This window comes from Mizuhopecten yessoensis, unplaced genomic scaffold, assembly GCF_002113885.1.
Source record: "Mizuhopecten yessoensis strain PY_sf001 unplaced genomic scaffold, ASM211388v2 scaffold10985, whole genome shotgun sequence".
Lineage (NCBI taxonomy): Eukaryota > Metazoa > Mollusca > Bivalvia > Pectinida > Pectinidae > Mizuhopecten > Mizuhopecten yessoensis.
The window spans coordinates 1,747,658-1,768,378 of record NW_018408820.1 but is presented as its reverse complement, the minus strand read 5'-3'; positions in this window follow the sequence as shown (position 1 = coordinate 1,768,378).

The window sequence follows — 20,721 nt, the reverse complement described above, 5'->3', positions numbered from 1 at the left end:
AGTGTATCACAATATATCGCAATACAGAATATACTGCGTCACGTATCCCGATATATTGTCACAGGGATAAGATGTTTAATTAAAAGTGAAATTCTTGTCAAATTTTATAAAATTTAATTCATATATTACTTAGAAATGTTTAAACACCAAGCAGATACATAAAATAAGATTTTAAAAATATTGCGATACAGCGATATTTCATCTCTGAATTGTGATACGATATGATATGACTGTGTATTGCAGTATACCGGTTTTCCGATATATTGTGACCGTCCAGCGAAATACCTACAAGAAATTTTTCTAAATAAAGATAATAAAAGCTGCACTGATTGACTGCACTGCCTTTGCTTATAACTTTATATTGTGGCGTCATAATGATACAAATTTCGTGACGTCATTGTTCTTACCTGGGGTATACGGTGGTCTCAATATAGATCAACCGGTATCGGTATCACACTAAATACGTATAGTACATATAGCATAAGGTACCACTGCATCAGTTTAAATCGCCAAAAACAATAATGTCCAGAGTGATTTGAAACGCTATGTGGGTCTTCGTCGTTAGGTTAAGTAAACAATTATATATAGGATTTTACATGCGTTTCCATTTCATATGAGATTTATGAAACGAGTATAAGAGTTTTTCAATTTAGCGAGCCTCTGGCGCCGAGGCACCACTCCAGGAAGACCGGAGCGACGAAATGTCGGCAACCAGGTGGTCATAATCTGGGAGCTCCGGAGCTATTCAAAGAGTACCACAGAACGCCGGAGCATCGGAGCCCCCGGGCACCAAAACATCGGAGCGTCAGAACATCAGAGACCCGGTAGGTCAATATTTAGTATTTACGATAGCAAAACGATTCATGAGACAATCCGTGCCGGTTACCGAATGAAAGACTACAGTGGCTATGGAATCAACGGTACTTTTTATCAATCAGAACTGCAGAAAGTGGATCTAAAGGACGATGATTTGTGGAAATTGAAAAAGTCCTTAAAACAAGAGGCAAGGGACAAAACAAACAGTTGTACGTGAAATGGCTTCACTTGCCAATCAAATTTTCATCTTCGATAAATACTAGTGAAGTTGTTGATTTGTAAATAAATTGTATTCTTATTGTACAGTTTTATAGCTTTTGACTGCTAATGGTTGTTCTGTTTGTCAGATACAGTATTTGTAAATAAAATGCGTTGTACATACATTTGTGTTTTGTTCGTTTCTTTTAACTTACGTAAACACTTTTAAGAAACCTGTAATGCTATATGATATGCATGAAGAAATTGCTTGGCAGGCAACAATCAAGTCAACATTGTCATACAATAGAGTATTCATTTACTATACCAATTCTTTTAAACTCCGTTCTATAATCGACCCATAGCTAGTGAACCGTGTAGCGGGTGTGTGTAGGAGTGTAAACGTGTGTACCCATATGCGTGGGTATAGTGTACAACGCTGTTTGTCGTTCACGAGGTTTGAAAAAATCTATTCGTTTGTAGGATAATAATATATGCTATTACGAGTAATCAAAGATCCATTGTGTTTGCATCGATAATCACACTTAACGACACGCCGTTCATACAAACATGTTCATATTGTGTATCTGATACGGACCAATCTGATCTTGTATACAGATGTGCTCAAACATAAAGACAAAATATTTCTCATATATCAAATTCCCGGTACAAAATATGTCAAAAATACATTACAATATCTCATATATATATATAGAAACAATACATGTAACCATAACACATATATATTATATATTATATAATAACTAGGTATGCATTTACCTTGAAGGTACATTTCTGTCGATCTTCTTCCACCTTAACCCCGTTTTATCGGGGCTACCATAAAAGAAGTATTGTGTTTTGACATTAATATACTTCATTCATTGATGGTCTGAACTATCTGTAATAACTGTGTATTCACTGACACGATTGGTTAGCTGTCACTTGTAATGTTATGTTACCATGACACTACACCGTGTCATCTGTCGTTCTGGTAACATACAGTGGGGCAAATCATACCCATACAAATGCTGTAGTATATGACCCCAACAAACATAACAAAGAATATGAAGACATATGTACAAACTATTAGCACGATTGTCAATAAGGAGATTTAAGAAACATAAATTGACCACAGATTCTTTCAGACGACGAAAGGGTCTACGGCCCTTTACACTATACACAATACCTTATAATTGACTTATTATGAATTGTCATCATATTTCACTTCCGGTTTTGCTCCTCCCATTAAAATGGCGGCCATACAAAGAAAAAGGAGGAACAATTACCTATACGTCGGTCCTAAACTACTGCTATCTCACAGTAGAGTGACTCCATCAGTTCTGATGACGTAACAAGAAAACAACGTCACAAGAAGCACTACTGTCGACAGCTTCACCTGGGAGTGAAAAGTCAAATGTATTTTTTATTAATTTAATACCCCATAAAAGCTTTGTACGTGCAACGGTGGCTGATTTGTGTCATACTATTTTTTTGTTTTGTTTTCCCCGAAAAGATGAGAATCAACAAGCATTAGTTCTCGTTCCTTCGTCGAAATCAACCACTGTATAAGTCTACTCTTGAAATAAAAATAAAAATAATTTTGTTCAAAATTGATTTATAATATATTTATTGGTAACCTATTTTTGTATATACATTTTTTAATTTGTAAAGCTTTACTAGTTTTAAAAAGTCTATTCCGATGAGGAAGCAATATTTCATGTTACATTATATCCGAATGAGAGTTGGCCGAGAGTTAAATATAATGAGTGAACATTCACTCAACATTAGCCGTTCATTACTAATAAATAATAATAATATACAACATTTCTATAGCGCCCTATATACTTTTTAAAATTACTCTAAGGCGCTTTACAACATATGGATAATAGTAATGGTTATAATTGTGAAAACAAACAACAAAGGCTTGCAATCACTTTCATACATTTAACAAGCCATGTGCACATAATTGAACAGATAAAAGGGTGGTATTTACATGACGTCTTTGCAAAGATTCTAAAATGCAGACGTGAAGAGGTGAGTTTTTATGTCCCTCTTGAACTTGGCGAGGGTATTTTATTTCCTAATAGCAGATGGTAAGCTATTCCCCATCGTAGCCGAAACCCTACCAAAGCATCTGTTTCCGTAGGTCACAGTACGAGATTTTGGGACACACAGCAAAGATTCTGACTCCGACCGCAGCGATCTTGACGGCTGATGTAGAGTAACAAGCTCCTGTAGGTACTGAGGAGCTGTTCCATTCAGTGCCTTGTATGTGTATACCAGAATTTTGTACTGCGACCTGTATCGGTCAGGTAACCAGTGCAACAAATAAAGCGCAGGTGTGATGGGCTCTCTCTTTCGAGTACGAGTAACTAGCCGTGCTGCAGTGTTCTGGACCCTCTGCAGACGACTAGTTAGTTTGTCAGATATACCACAGAGCAGGGCGTTACAATAATCCAACCGGGAGGTAACAAGTGAATGCACCAAAATCTTGCATGCATCTGCAGTTAGAAACTGCCGAATACAGCCGATGTTCCTGAAATACTGCTTAACTTGGCGATCAATGAACTTCGTGCCGAATGATCATGGCTCGTTGTAAACAATTTTTTTTCCATACATACTTGATCAGTTACCGCCCCTTAATTCGATTTTTGCCATAGCAGTACGTAACTTATACATCGGATAGAGCGTCAAGATAATGATCAGAGGTCAAGGGTTCGAATCCTGGTCTAGCCCCGTTGCATTTTATAGAATGTACCATCAGAAAACTGTTGTATATTTCATTTTTATCTTTGCATCATAATTATTTTGCAAGCACGATTTTCTTTTCATTAATGATTCAACAAAGCTGTAGTTACGCTTGAAATAAGGATTCTGAGGAATGGTTACCGTTTTTGTCAGTGGTATGGAAATCCACTGTCTGACTTAATGTCTAAAACTGTCTACAACAACATCCTTCTTTATCTTTTAGTGATAAACGTATATATAATTGATTGTAAATAACAATGTTACTATTATAGAAATATAAATTACCTTTGTGTGGAATTTAGTTCATAATCATAAGAGATGGTCACTGTATAAATGTTTTTGTTTTCATTAGATGTGTATTGTATATAGGTTTCTGTTTTCATTAGATAACATTGTTTACATGTTTCTGTTATCATTTAATGTTCATTGTATACAGCTTTCTATTTTCATTATTTGTTTATTGTATACATGTTTCTGCTTTCATTAAATGTTCATATTATACAGGTTTCTGTTTTGATTAGATGTTCACTGTATACAGGTTTCCGGTAATAATTCGATGTCATCGTATAAATGTTCTTGTTTTCATTAGACGTGCATTGTATACAGATAAGATGTTCATTGTATACAGATTTCTGTTTTCATTAAAGGTTTATTGTACTGTACGTAGATTTGTTTTCGTCAGATATTCATGGTTTACATGTTTTTTATAAGATGATCGTTTCATTCAATGTTCTGTTGCACATCAGTGGAAATCCCAAACCAAGAGACCCATAGTTACAGCCTACAGATGGTGTAGATATGACCTATATATAGATATCAGTAGTTACCTGCCCTTCTTACTGTGTCTAATTAACGGTATGGAAAAGCCTCAATATCTCATTCCATACCACTTATTTTTAGCAACCATTCTTATAGGATAAAAAATAGCCTAATTAGAATTTCCATTCGGAAGTTCTAACGAGAAAATCTCCGTTGCTATAAACAAACATCTCATAACAGCCAAACATGGGGAAATATGTGATCTACTGTCTGTCAAAAGGGATTGAGGAATATTCTTCATCAGTATGCAACACTAAGAAACAGGTAGGTCAACAATGCCAAGGAAACTGTATCAGTGACTCTGTTTAACATGGTCACCTCATAAACAATTCATACAAACATCAAGTGGGTAGAATGTCTTCTAAATGTGCAAATGAGTTAACTAATTTGGACAGCTGAGCTATGTTCATATTTTCGACTTATTGTCGTTCAAAATAAATTGAAAAGTGTTCTTCATTAATATGAAACCTGACGACGAAAAAGATAGATTATAGACAAAAATCCTATTTATCATAAGATGAAGTTTTATATAGATATATGTGTATATTTTGGTGGTCATTATTTACAGATTTCTGTTTTTGACCTCATGCTGATTTCTGTATTCATTAGACATTCATTGCTTGCAGTTTTGAGTTTTACTTTGATGGTCATTACATCCCAGTTTGCTTTTCATTAGATTTTTAATATAAACAGGTTTCTGATTTGTATGGGATGGTCAGTGTATAAAGTTTTCGATTACAACTAACTCATATCAAGAGACACTGAGTTGCAGCCTACAGTTTGTGTAGATATGAAATATACATGTGTATATATATGATTAGTTAACTGCCTTTCTCGTTGTGTATAATTAAAGGTATGACATAGCCTAATACTACATTTCATACCACTTATTTTTAGCAATAATTCCTATGAGATAAAAATAGTTTGATGAGAATTTCCAACGGAAGGTTAACACAAGGAACCCTCCGTTGTAATAAACAAATATGTATTGACAGCAAAAGCAAAGTAAAAAAAGACGTTATCTACGGTCTGTCGAAAGGGAATGCAGAATATTCTTCATCAGTATGCAACACTAAGAAACAGGTAGGTCAACAATGCCAGCAAAACTGTATCACTGACTCTGTTTAACAGGGTTACCTCATAAAAAATTCATACAAACATCAAATGGCTAGAATGTCTTCTAAATGTGCAGATGAGTTTACTAATTTGGACGCTGATTTCTGTTTTCATTAGATATTCATTGCTGGCAGTTTTGAGTTTTTCTTTGATGACCATTACATCCCAGTTTGCTTTTCATTAGATTTTTAATATATACAGGTTTCTGATTTGTATGTGATGGTCATTGTTTACAGTTTTCGATTACAACTAATTCATATCAAGAGACCCTGAGTTGTATGCAGGTTTCTGCTTATATTAGATGTGCATTATATGCCGGTGTCTGTTTTCATTAGAAATTCATTGTTTACAGGTTTCTGTTTTCATTAGATGTGTATTGTATATATGTTTCTGTTTTCATTAAATGTTCATAGTATGCAGATTTCTATTTTTATTAGATGTTCACTGTATACAGGTTTCTGTTTATCATTAGATGTCCAATATGTGCCGGTGTTTGTTTTCATTTGATATTCATTCTATACAGCTTTCTGTTTTTATTATTTGTTTATTTTATACATTTTTCTGTTTTCATTAAATGTTCATAGTATACAGGTTTCTGTTTTTATTAGATGTTAAATGTATACAGGTTTCTGGTAATCATTCGATGGCATTGTATTAATGTTCGTGTTTTCATTAGACGTGCATTGTATACCGATAAGATGTTCATTGTATACAGATTTCTGTTTTCATTAAAGGTTTATTGTACTGTACGTAAATTTGTTTTCGTCAGATATTCATGGTTTACATGTTTTTTATAAGATGATCGTTTCATTCAATGTTCTGTTGCACATCAGTGGAAATTCCAAACCAAGAGACCCATAGTTACAACCTACAGATTGTGTAGATATGACCTATATATAGATATCAGTAGTTACCTGCCCTTCTTACTGTGTCTAATTAACGGTATGGAAAAGCCTCAATATTACATTTCATACCACCTATTTTTAGCAACCATTCTCATAGGATAAATATAGCCTAATTAGAATTTCCAACCGGAAGTTAAAACGAGAAAATCTCCGTTGCTATAAACAAACATCTCATAACAGCCAAACATGGGGAACTATGTGATCTACTGTCTGTCAAAAGGGATTTAGGAATATTCTTCATCAGTATGCAACACTAAGAAACAGGTAGGTCAACAATTCCAGGGAAACTGTATCAGTGACTCTGTTTAACAGGGTCACCTCATAAACAATTCCTACAAACATCAAGTGGGTAGAATGTCTTATAAATGTGCAGAGTTTACTAATTTGGACAGCTGAGCTATGTTCATATTTTCGACTTATTGTCATTCAAAATGAATTGAAAAGTGTTCTTCATTAATATGAAACCTGAGGACGAAAAAGATAGATTATAGACAAAAATCCTATTTATCATAATATGAAATTTTATATAGGTATATGTGGGGGGTTTTGGTGGTCATTATTTACAGATTTCTGTTTTCGATCTGATGCTGATTTCTGTTCTCATTAGATATTCATTGCTTGCAGTTTTGAGTTTTACTTTGATGGTCATTACATCCCAGTTTGCTTTTCATTAGATTTTTAATATATACAGGTTTCTGATTTGTATGGGATGGTCATTGTATACAGTTTTCGATTACAACTAATTCATATCAAGAGGCCCTTAGTTGCAGCCTACAATTTATGTAGATATGATATATACATGTGTATATATATGATTAGTTACCTGCCCTTCTCATTGTGTATAATTAAAGGGGATCTACCCCGAACACCAACTCTGCTTAAAATCACATGTTTACATAGGTGGTCAGTTGTGATGATAGTTAGTTATAGTCTATAGCAGAAATGGTGTACAGGTAAATTGCACAGGTAAATCAACTTCTAATCAGATAATCAATAACTGCAAATAATTGTAAAATATTAATCAATATTTAGAACAGTTTTCAGACATAAAAATGGTCTGTAGACAAGGGGATCCGGTATCATCTCACTTATTTCTTTTGGTAGTTGAAATATTAGATATCATGGTAAAAAATGATAAAAAAAACCTTTAGGGCATAAACATAAATAACAAAGAACACGGGCACTCACGGAGAATAACTTATCATTGCAAAAATGAATCACCTGTTTATATCTCTCCCTACTCAAATTAAAGACATAATTCAATCATTGAACAAAAAAAAAAAAAGCTCAACAATTGTTCAAGACTATAGTGATGGTGGACTCAAAATTATTTATTTGGAAAACTTTATATATGGACTTAAAACTACCATTCAATCGGTCACTTTCAGGCTTCTTTCAAGAATACTTCCACTTAATCATTATTTGAAAATAATTGGAATCCAACAATGTGATTTATGTAATTTATGCCAAGAAAGCAAACAAACTATAGAACATCATTTTTAACAGTGTCAAATAACAAATAAGTTCTGGCAAGACATACGTAGATGGATATATTTAAAAACTGACCAAACGTTCGAAATAAAGGATGATATTATACTTTTTGGCAAAACTTCTGAATTCCAAAAATCCATTCCAATTAAAATCATCATGATTCATGCAAAAATCTTCATCTACTTTAGCTCCAGAAAGGTTTACTGTTTATATTCATGTTTAATAATGGCTATCTGTAATTGCTGTATTAAATGTGTATTACTGTTATATGTAGGAATAGAAACAGTATTTTATTGCTGACATTAGTATCAATGTGGCTTAAATTAAGGAATTTTGTTTTTCATATAATGTAATGTTATTTTCTTTTTCTTATAATGTAAAAAATATTATTTAATGATTATTTTCTATTACTTAGTTCTGTGTTAAATGTGTATTACAGTTATATGTAGGAAATAAAAACTTTTTATCCATTTTATTATTGACTTTAGAATCATATCTACANAATCAAAAAATAAAAACCAAGTCTCAACAGGCCAAAGTAAAATTTTGTGCTAGTTTTTCCACCAATCTTGTGTACATTGCGACGTCACGTTATTATTTTAGTGTGATGACGTCACGATGTTGTCCTTTTGAAATAAACCTGAAGATCCCTGTGAAGGGTGAAAGCAGCGATAGGTCAAGAAAAATACCACCAATATTAATACTGTATCAGACACAATGTAAAGCAATGTCACCTCGTAAACATTTCATCCAGACACGAAGTAATAACTATATTTGATGACTTTTTTAAAGGCTTAATTCCTATAAATATCGTTTTAGTAATTCCCAACACGAAGTTTAATAATTTCAACATAGTATCACCTACCCTGTGTATTATTTGGACAGCTGGAACACGTTCAATCTTTTGCCTTACTGTCCTTCAAATGAATTGAAAGGAGTTTTTCATCAATATGAAACTTTAAAAAAGTAGGTCACAGATAAAATTCATGTTTATCATCAGATGTAATTGTAAATATTTTTCGGTTTTCATTAGATGGCCATAGTATAAAGGTTTATTTTTTTCTAAATATTTAATGTTAACAGGTTGTTTATCAAACAACGGTCTTTTTATCCAGTTTTCTGAATTCATTAGATGTTTTTCGTTTGCAGTTTTATATTTTCATTAGATGGCCATTGTATACAGATTTCTGTTTTCATTGAATAATCATTTGATACAAGTTTGTCTAAATTCGATACCATTGCATACATGTTTCAGTTATTTTTAATATGTAATTGTAAACTGGTTTCTGTATATCATACGAACGTTTTTAAATGCAGTTTTCTGTTTTCATTATATTTTCATTGCATACAGTTTTCATATTTTTCATTAGACACAGGTTTTTATTGTCATTAGATATTCATTGTGTATAGTTTTTTTGTCATATGATATGCATTGTACACAGGCTTTTGTCATCATTAGATATTGATTGTACACAGGTTTTTGTTGTCATAATATATTTATTGTACTTGTTTTTTGTAAGAAATGCATTGTACATAGGCTTTTGTTGTCGTTAGATATGCATTGTACACAGGCTTTTGTTGTCATATTATATTCATTGTACATAGTTTTTGTCATCAGATATTCATTTTACATAGGGTTTTGTTGTCATGATATATTTATTGTACACAGGTTTTTGTTGGTCATTATATATTTATTGTACACAGGTTTTTGTTGTCATTAGATATTCATTTTACATAGGTTTTTGTTGTCATTAAATATTTATTTTACATAGGTTTTTGTTGTCATTAGATGTTCATTGTACATAGGTTTTTGTTGTCATTTGATATTCATTGTACATAGTTTTTTTTGTCATTATATATTCATTTTACATAGTTTTTTTGTCATTATATATTTATTGTACACAGGTTTTTGTTGTCATTATATATTCATTGTACACAGGTTTTTGTTGTCATTAGATATTCATTATACACAGATTGCTGTTGGTCATTATATATTTATTGTACACAGGTTTTTGTTGTCATTAGATATTTATTTTACATAGGTTTTTGTTGTCATTAGGTATTCATTTTACACAGGTTTTTGTTTTCATTAGATATCCATTGTACACAGGTTTTTGTTGTCATTAGATTTTTTTTTACATAGTTTCTTGTCATCAGATATTTATTGTACATAGTTTTTTGTTGTCATTAGATATTCATTTTACATAGAGTTTGTTTGTCATCACATATTCACTTTACATAGTATGTTGTCATAATATATCAGATGACCATTGTTTCTAGGTTTGTATTTTCATTAGATGTTCATTGTACATAGGTTTTTGTTGTCATTAGGTATTCATTTTACACAGGTTTTTGTTGTCATTAGCTATTCATTTTACATAGGTTTTTGTTGTCATAATATATCAGATGACCATTGTTTCTTGGTTTGTATTTTCATTAGATGTTCATTGTACATAGGTTTTTGTTGTCATTAGATTTTTTTTTACATAGTTTCTTGTCTTCAGATATTTATTGTACATAGTTTTTTGTTGTCATTAGCTATTCATTTTACATAGGTTTTTGTTGTCATTTGATATTCATTGTACATAGTTTTTTGTTGTCATTAGATGTTCATTGTACATAGGTTTTTGTTGTCATAATATATCAGATGACCATTGTTTCTTGGTTTGTATTTTCATTAGATGGCCATTGTATACAAATTTCTGTTTTCATTGAATAATCATTTGATACAAGTTTGTCTAAATTCGTTACCATTGCATACATGTTTCATTTATTTTTAATATTTAATTGTAACTGGTTTCTGTATATCATACGAACGTTTTTAAATGCAGTTTTCTGTTTTCATTATATTTTCATTGCATACAGTTTTCATATTTTTCATTAGACACAGGTTTTTATTGTCATTATATATTCATTTAACATAGTTTTTGTCATCAGATATTTATTGTACATAGTTTTTTGTTGTCATTAGATTTTTTTTTACATAGTTTCTTGTCATCAGATATTCATTGTACATAGTTTTTTGTTGTCATTAGATTTTTTTTTACATAGTTTCTTGTCATCAGATATTTATTGTACATAGTTTTTTGTTGTCATTAGATTTTTTTTTACATAGTTTCTTGTCTTCAGATATTTATTGTACATAGTTTTTTGTTGTCAATCGATATTCATTTTACATAGGTTTTTGTTGTCATTTGATATTCATTGTACATAGTTTTTTGTTGTCATTAGATATCCATTGTACACAGGTTTTTGTTTTCATTAGATATCCATTGTACACAGGTTTTTATTGTCATTATATATTCATTTAACATAGTTTTTGTCATCAGATATTTATTGTACATAGTTTTTTGTTGTCATTAGATGTTCATTATTTGCAGTTTTATACTTATTATTAGATGATGCTTGTTAACATGTTTGTAAATACTATAAGATAGTCATTGTATACAGGTTAACGTTAACCATAAGATGGGCATTGTTTACAGGTTTCTGTTTATCATTAGATGTCCAATATATGCCGGTGTATGTTTTTATTAGATATTCATTCTATACAGCTTCCTGTTTCCATTAAATGTTAATAGTAAACAAATTTGGTTTTCATTAAATGTTCAAAGTATACAGGTTTCTGTTGTTATTAGATGTTCACTGTATACAGGTTTCTGTTAAGCATTCAATGTCATTGTACAAATGTTCTTGTTTTCATTAGATGTGAATTGTGTACAGATAAGATGTTCATTGTATTCAGATTTTTATTAAATGCTCACTGTACTGTTCATAAATTTGTTTTCGTCGAATATTCATGGTTTACATGGTTCAATTCAATGTTCTGTTGCACATAAGTGGAAATTCAAAAACAAGAGACCCATAGTTGCAGCCTACAGTTTGTGAAGATATGACCTATATACAGATATCAGTAGTTACCTGTCCTTCGTACTGTGTCAAATTAACGGTATGGAAAACCCACAATACTACATTCCACACAACCTATTTTTAGCAACCATTCTTATAGGATGAAAATAGCCTAATAAGAATTTCAACAGGAAGTAAATACAAGAAACCTCCGTTACTATAAACAAACGTTTCAGAACAGCAAAACATGTTGAAATATGTGATTAACTGTATGGCATAAAGGAATGAGGAATATTCTTCATCAGTATACAACACTAAGAAACAGGTAGGTCAACAATGCCAGCAAAGCTGTATCAGTGACTCTGTTTATCAGGGTCACCTCATAAACAATTCATACAAACATCAAGTGGGTAGAATGTCTTCTAAGTGTGCAGATACGTTTACTAATTTGGACAGCTGAGCTATGTTCATATTTTCGACATATCGTCGTTCATAATGAATTGAAAAGTGTTTTTCATAAATTTGAAACCTTAAGAAAAAGATAGATTATAGACAAAAATCCTATTTATCATAAGATGAAATTTTATATAGGTATATGTGGCTTTTTGGTGGTCATTATTTACAGATTTCGTTTCTCGACCTCATGCTGCTTTTTGTTTTCATTAGATAGTTATTGCTTGCAGCTTTGAGTTTTACTTTGATGGTCATTACATCCCAGTTTGCTTTTCATTAGATTTTTAATATATACATGTTTCTGATTTGTATGGGATGGTCATTGTATACAGTTTTCGATTACAACTAATTCATATCAAGAGACCCTGAGTTGTATGCAGGTTTCTGTTTTTATTAGATGTGCATTATATGCCGGTGTCTGTTTTCATTAGAAATTCATTGTTTACAGGTTTCTGTTTTCATTAGATGTGTATTGTATATATGTTTCTGTTTTCATTAAATGTTCATAGTATGCAGATTTCTATTTTTATTAGATGTTCACTGTATACAGGTTTCTGTTTATCATTAGATGTCCAATATATGCCGGTGTATATATGTTTCTGTTTTCATTAAATGTTCATAGTATGCAGATTTCTATTTTTATTAGATGTTCACTGTATACAGGTTTCTGTTTATCATTAGATGTCCAATATATGCCGGTGTATATATGTTTCTGTTTTCATTAAATGTTCATAGTATGCAGATTTCTATTTTTATTAGATGTTCACTGTATACAGGTTTCTGTTTATCATTAGATGTCCAATATATGCCGGTGTCTGTTTTCATTTGATATTCATTCGATACAGCTTTCTGTTTTTATTATTTGTTTATTTTATACATTTTTCTGTTTTCATTAAATGTTCATAGTATACAGGTTTCTGGTAATCATTCGATGGCATTGTATACATGTTCGTGTTTTCATTAGACGTGCATTGTATACCGATAAGATGTTCATTGTATACAGATTTCTGTTTTCATTAAAGGTTTATTGTACTGTACGTAAATTTGTTTTCGTCAGATATTCATGGTTTACATGTTTTTATAAGATGATCGTTTCATTCAATGTTCTGTTGCACATCAGTGGAAATTCCAAACCAAGAGACCCATAGTTACAGCCTACAGATTGTGTAGATATGACCAACAGATAGATATCAGTAGTTACCTGCCCTTCTTACTGTGTCTAATTAACGGTATGGAAAAGCCTCAATATTACATTTCATACCACCTATTTTTAGCAACCATTAACATAGGATAACAATAGCCTAATTAGATTTTCCATTCGGAAGTTAAAACGAGAAAACCTCCGTTACTACAAACAAACATCTCATGTACATAGGCTTTTTGTCATCAGATATACATTGTAAATAGGTTTTGGTGTCATTATATATTCATTGTACATAGGATTTTTGTTTGTCATTATATATTCATTGTACACATGTTTCGGTTTGTCATTATTTATTCATTGTGCATAGTTTTTTTTGTCATAATATATTCATTGTCGCAGGTTTTTGTTTGTCATTATATAATTATTGTACATAGGTTATTTTTGTCATTAGAAATTATTTTTACATAGCTTTTTTTGTCATTATATATTTATTGTACACAGGTTTTTATTGTCATTAGATATTCATTGTACATTGTTTTTTATGTCATTATATATTCAGTGTACATAGTTTTTTTTGTCATTATATATTTATTGTACACAGGTTTTTGTTGTCATTAGATATTCATTTACATAGTTTTTGTCATCAGATATTCATTTTACATAAAAAAATTGTCATTATATATTTATTGTACACATGTTTTTGTTGTTATTAGATGTTCAATGTACACAGGTTGCTGTTGGTCATTATATATTCATTGTACATAGGTTTTTGTTTTCATCAGATATTATATATTCATTGTACATAGGTTTTTGTTGTCATCAGATATTCATTTTACATAGGTTTTTGTTGTCATTAGATATTTTTTTACATATTTTTTTGTTATTATATATATTTATTGTACACAGGTTTTTGTTGTCATTAGATATTCATTTTACATAGGTTTTTGTTGTCATTAGATTTCCATTGTGCACAGGTTTGTGTTTTCATTATATATCCATTGTACACAGGTTTTTATTGTCATTATATATTCATTTAACATAGTTTTTGTCATCAGATATTCATTGTACATAGTTTTTTTTGTCATTATATATTTATTGTACACAGGTTTTTTTGTCATTAGATATTCATTTACATAGTTTTTGTCATCAGATATTCATTTTACATAAAAAAAATTGTCATTATATATTTATTGTACACATGTTTTTGTTGTTATTAGATGTTCAATGTACACAGGTTGCTGTTGGTCATTATATATTCATTGTACATAGGTTTTTGTTTTCATCAGATATTCATTTTACATAGTTTTTTTGTCATTATTTATTTATTGTACACAGGTATTTGTTGTCATTAGATATTCATTGTACATAGGTTTTTGTTGTCATTAGATATTCATTTTACATAGGTTTTTGTTGTCATTAAATATTTATTTTACATAGGTTTTTGTTGTCATTAGATGTTCATTGTACACAGGTTTTTGTTGTCATTATATATTCATTGTACACAGGTTTTTGTTGTCATTAGATATTCATTATACACAGATTGCTGTTGGTCATTATATATTTATTGTACACAGGTTTTTGTTGTCATTAGATATTTATTTTACATAGGTTTTTGTTGTCATTAGGTATTCATTTTACACAGGTTTTTGTTTTCATTAGATATCCATTGTACACAGGTTTTTGTTGTCATTAGATTTTTTTTTACATAGTTTCTTGTCATCAGATATTTATTGTACATAGTTTTTTGTTGTCATTAGATATTCATTTTACATAGAGTTTGTTTGTCATCAGATATTCACTTTACATAGTATGTTGTTGTCATAATATATCAGATGACCATTGTTTCTAGGTTTGTATTTTCATTAGATGTTCATTATTTGCAGTTTTATACTTATTATTAGATGATGCTTGTTAACATGTTTCTAAATACTATCAGATAGTCATTGTATACAGGTTAATGTTAACCATAAGATGGTCATTGTTTACAGGTTTCTGTTTATCGCAAGTTGTCACTTTATAAATGTTTCTGTTTTCATTAGATATTCACTGTATTGTTTATCATTAGATGTTATTGTTTATATTTTTCTGTTATCATTTGATGTTCATAGTATACATGTTTCTGTTTTCATTAGATGGTCATTGTATAGAGGTTTCTGTTTTCATTAGATGGTCATTGTGTAGAGGTTTCTGTTTTCATTAGATGTGCATTATATGCCGGTGTCTGTTTTTATTAGATATTCATTCTATACAGCTTTCTGTTTTCATTAAATGTTAATAGTAAACAAATTTGGTTTTCATTAAATGTTCAAAGTATACAGGTTTCTGTTGTTATTAGATGTTCACTGTATACAGGTTTCTGTTAAGCATTCAATGTCATTGTACAAATGTTCTTGTTTTCATTAGATGTGAATTGTGTACAGATAAGATGTTCATTGTATTCAGATTTTTATTAAATGCTCACTGTACTGTTCATAAATTTGTTTTCGTCGAATATTCATGGTTTACATGGTTCAATTCAATGTTCTGTTGCACATAAGTGGACATTCAAAAACAAGAGACCCATAGTTGCAGCCTACAGTTTGTGAAGATATGACCTATATACAGATATCAGTAGTTACCTGTCCTTCGTACTGTGTCTAATTAACGGTATGGAAAACCCACAATACTACATTCCACACAACCTATTTTTAGCAACCATTCTTATAGGATGAAAATAGCCTAATAAGAATTTCAACAGGAAGTAAATACAAGAAACCTCCGTTACTATAAACAAACGTTTCAGAACAGCAAAACATGTTGAAATATGTGATTAACTGTATGGCATAAAGGAATGAGGAATATTCTTCATCAGTATACAACACTAAGAAACAGGTAGGTCAACAATGCCAGCAAAGCTGTATCAGTGACTCTGTTTATCAGGGTCACCTCATAAACAATTCATACAAACATCAAGTGGGTAGAATGTCTTCTAAGTGTGCAGATACGTTTACTAATTTGGACAGCTGAGCTATGTTCATATTTTCGACATATCGTCGTTCATAATGAATTGAAAAGTGTTTTTCATAAATTTGAAACCTTAAGAAAAAGATAGATTATAGACAAAAATCCTATTTATCATAAGATGAAATTTTATATAGGTATATGTGGCTTTTTGGTGGTCATTATTTACAGATTTCGTTTCTCGACCTCATGCTGCTTTTTGTTTTCATTAGATAGTTATTGCTTGCAGCTTTGAGTTTTACTTTGATGGTCATTACATCCCAGTTTGCTTTTCATTAGATTTTTAATATATACATGTTTCTGATTTGTATGGGATGGTCATTGTATACAGTTTTCGATTACAACTAATTCATATCAAGAGACCCTGAGTTGTATGCAGGTTTCTGTTTTTATTAGATGTGCATTATATGCCGGTGTCTGTTTTCATTAGAAATTCATTGTTTACAGGTTTCTGTTTTCATTAGATGTGTATTGTATATATGTTTCTGTTTTCATTAAATGTTCATAGTATGCAGATTTCTATTTTTATTAGATGTTCACTGTATACAGGTTTCTGTTTATCATTAGATGTCCAATATATGCCGGTGTATATATGTTTCTGTTTTCATTAAATGTTCATAGTATGCAGATTTCTATTTTTATTAGATGTTCACTGTATACAGGTTTCTGTTTATCATTAGATGTCCAATATATGCCGGTGTATATATGTTTCTGTTTTCATTAAATGTTCATAGTATGCAGATTTCTATTTTTATTAGATGTTCACTGTATACAGGTTTCTGTTTATCATTAGATGTCCAATATATGCCGGTGTCTGTTTTCATTTGATATTCATTCGATACAGCTTTCTGTTTTTATTATTTGTTTATTTTATACATTTTTCTGTTTTCATTAAATGTTCATAGTATACAGGTTTCTGGTAATCATTCGATGGCATTGTATACATGTTCGTGTTTTCATTAGACGTGCATTGTATACCGATAAGATGTTCATTGTATACAGATTTCTGTTTTCATTAAAGGTTTATTGTACTGTACGTAAATTTGTTTTCGTCAGATATTCATGGTTTACATGTTTTTATAAGATGATCGTTTCATTCAATGTTCTGTTGCACATCAGTGGAAATTCCAAACCAAGAGACCCATAGTTACAGCCTACAGATTGTGTAGATATGACCAACAGATAGATATCAGTAGTTACCTGCCCTTCTTACTGTGTCTAATTAACGGTATGGAAAAGCCTCAATATTACATTTCATACCACCTATTTTTAGCAACCATTAACATAGGATAACAATAGCCTAATTAGATTTTCCATTCGGAAGTTAAAACGAGAAAACCTCCGTTACTACAAACAAACATCTCATGTACATAGGCTTTTTGTCATCAGATATACATTGTAAATAGGTTTTGGTGTCATTATATATTCATTGTACATAGGATTTTTGTTTGTCATTATATATTCATTGTACACATGTTTCGGTTTGTCATTATTTATTCATTGTGCATAGTTTTTTTTGTCATAATATATTCATTGTCGCAGGTTTTTGTTTGTCATTATATAATTATTGTACATAGGTTATTTTTGTCATTAGAAATTATTTTTACATAGCTTTTTTTGTCATTATATATTTATTGTACACAGGTTTTTATTGTCATTAGATATTCATTGTACATTGTTTTTTATGTCATTATATATTCAGTGTACATAGTTTTTTTTGTCATTATATATTTATTGTACACAGGTTTTTGTTGTCATTAGATATTCATTTACATAGTTTTTGTCATCAGATATTCATTTTACATAAAAAAATTGTCATTATATATTTATTGTACACATGTTTTTGTTGTTATTAGATGTTCAATGTACACAGGTTGCTGTTGGTCATTATATATTCATTGTACATAGGTTTTTGTTTTCATCAGATATTATATATTCATTGTACATAGGTTTTTGTTGTCATCAGATATTCATTTTACATAGGTTTTTGTTGTCATTAGATATTTTTTTACATATTTTTTTGTTATTATATATATTTATTGTACACAGGTTTTTGTTGTCATTAGATATTCATTTTACATAGGTTTTTGTTGTCATTAGATTTCCATTGTGCACAGGTTTGTGTTTTCATTATATATCCATTGTACACAGGTTTTTATTGTCATTATATATTCATTTAACATAGTTTTTGTCATCAGATATTCATTGTACATAGTTTTTTTTGTCATTATATATTTATTGTACACAGGTTTTTTTGTCATTAGATATTCATTTACATAGTTTTTGTCATCAGATATTCATTTTACATAAAAAAAATTGTCATTATATATTTATTGTACACATGTTTTTGTTGTTATTAGATGTTCAATGTACACAGGTTGCTGTTGGTCATTATATATTCATTGTACATAGGTTTTTGTTTTCATCAGATATTCATTTTACATAGTTTTTTTGTCATTATTTATTTATTGTACACAGGTTTTTGTTGTCATTAGATATTTATTGTACATAGTTTTTGTCATCAGATATTCATTTTACATAGGTTTTTGTTGTCATTAGATATTCATTGTTAATAGGTTTTTGTTGTCATTATATATTCATTTTACATAGTTTTTTTGTCATTATATATTTATTGTACACTGGGTTTTGTTGTCATTATATATTCATTGTAAATAGTTTTTGTCATCAGATATTCATTGTACATAGTTTTTTTGTCATTATATATTTATTGTACACAGGTTTTTGTTGTCATTAGATATTTGTTTTACATTTTTTTGTTGTTATTATATATATTTATTGTACACAGGTTTTTGTTGGTCATTATATATTTATTGTACACAGGTTTTCGTTGTCATTAAATATTCATTTTACATAGGTTTTTGTTTTCATTAGATTTCCATTGTAGACAGGTTTTTGTTGTCATTAGATATTCATTTTACATAGGTTTTTGTTGGTCATTATATATTTATTGTACACAGGTTTTTGTTGTCATCAGATATTCATTGTACACAGGTTTGTGTTTTCATTATATATCCATTGTACACAGGTTTTTGTTGTCATTATATATTCATTTAACATAGTTTTTTGTCATTATATATTTATTGTACACAGGTTTTTGTTGTCATTAGATATTCATTTACATAGTTTTTGTCATCAGATATTCATTTTACATAAAAAATTGTCATTATATATTTATTGTACACATGTTTTTGTTGTCATTAGATATTCAATGTACACAGGTTGCTGTTGGTCATTATATATTCATTGTACATAGGTTTTTATTTTCATCAGATATTCATTTTACATAGTTTTTTGTCATATTTTTATTTATTGTACACAGGTTTTCGTTGTCATTATATATTTATTGTACATTGTTTTTGTCATCAGATATTCATTTTACATAGGTTTTTGTTGTCATGATATATTTATTGTACACAGGTTTTTGTTGGTCATTATATATTTATTGTACACAGGTTTTTGTTGTCATTAGATATTCATTTTACATAGGTTTTTGTTGTCATTAAATATTTATTTTACAAAGGTTTTTGTTGTCATTAGATGTTCATTGTACATAGGTTTTTGTTGTCATTTGATATTCATTGTACATAGTTTTTTTTGTCATTATATATACATTTTTACATAGTTTTTTTGTCATTATATATTTTTTTGTACACAGGTTTTTGTTGTCATTATATATTCATTGTACACAGGTTTTTGTTGTCATTAGATATTCATTATACACAGATTGCTGTTGGTCATTATATATTTATTGTACACAGGTTTTTGTTGTCATTAGATATTTATTTTACATAGGTTTTTGTTGTCATTAGGTATTCATTTTACACAGGTTTTTGTTTTCATTAGATATCCATTGTACACAGGTTTTTGTTGTCATTAGATTTTTTTTTACATAGTTTCTTGTCATCAGATATTTATTGTACATAGTTTTTTGTTGTCATTAGATATTCATTTTACATAGAGTTTGTTTGTCATCAGATATTCACTTTACATAGTATGTTGTTGTCATAATATATCAGATGACCATTGTTTCTAGGTTTGTATTTTCATTAGATGTTCATTATTTGCAGTTTTATACTTATTATTAGATGATGCTTGTTAACATGTTTCTAAATACTATCAGATAGTCATTGTATACAGGTTAATGTTAACCATAAGATGGTCATT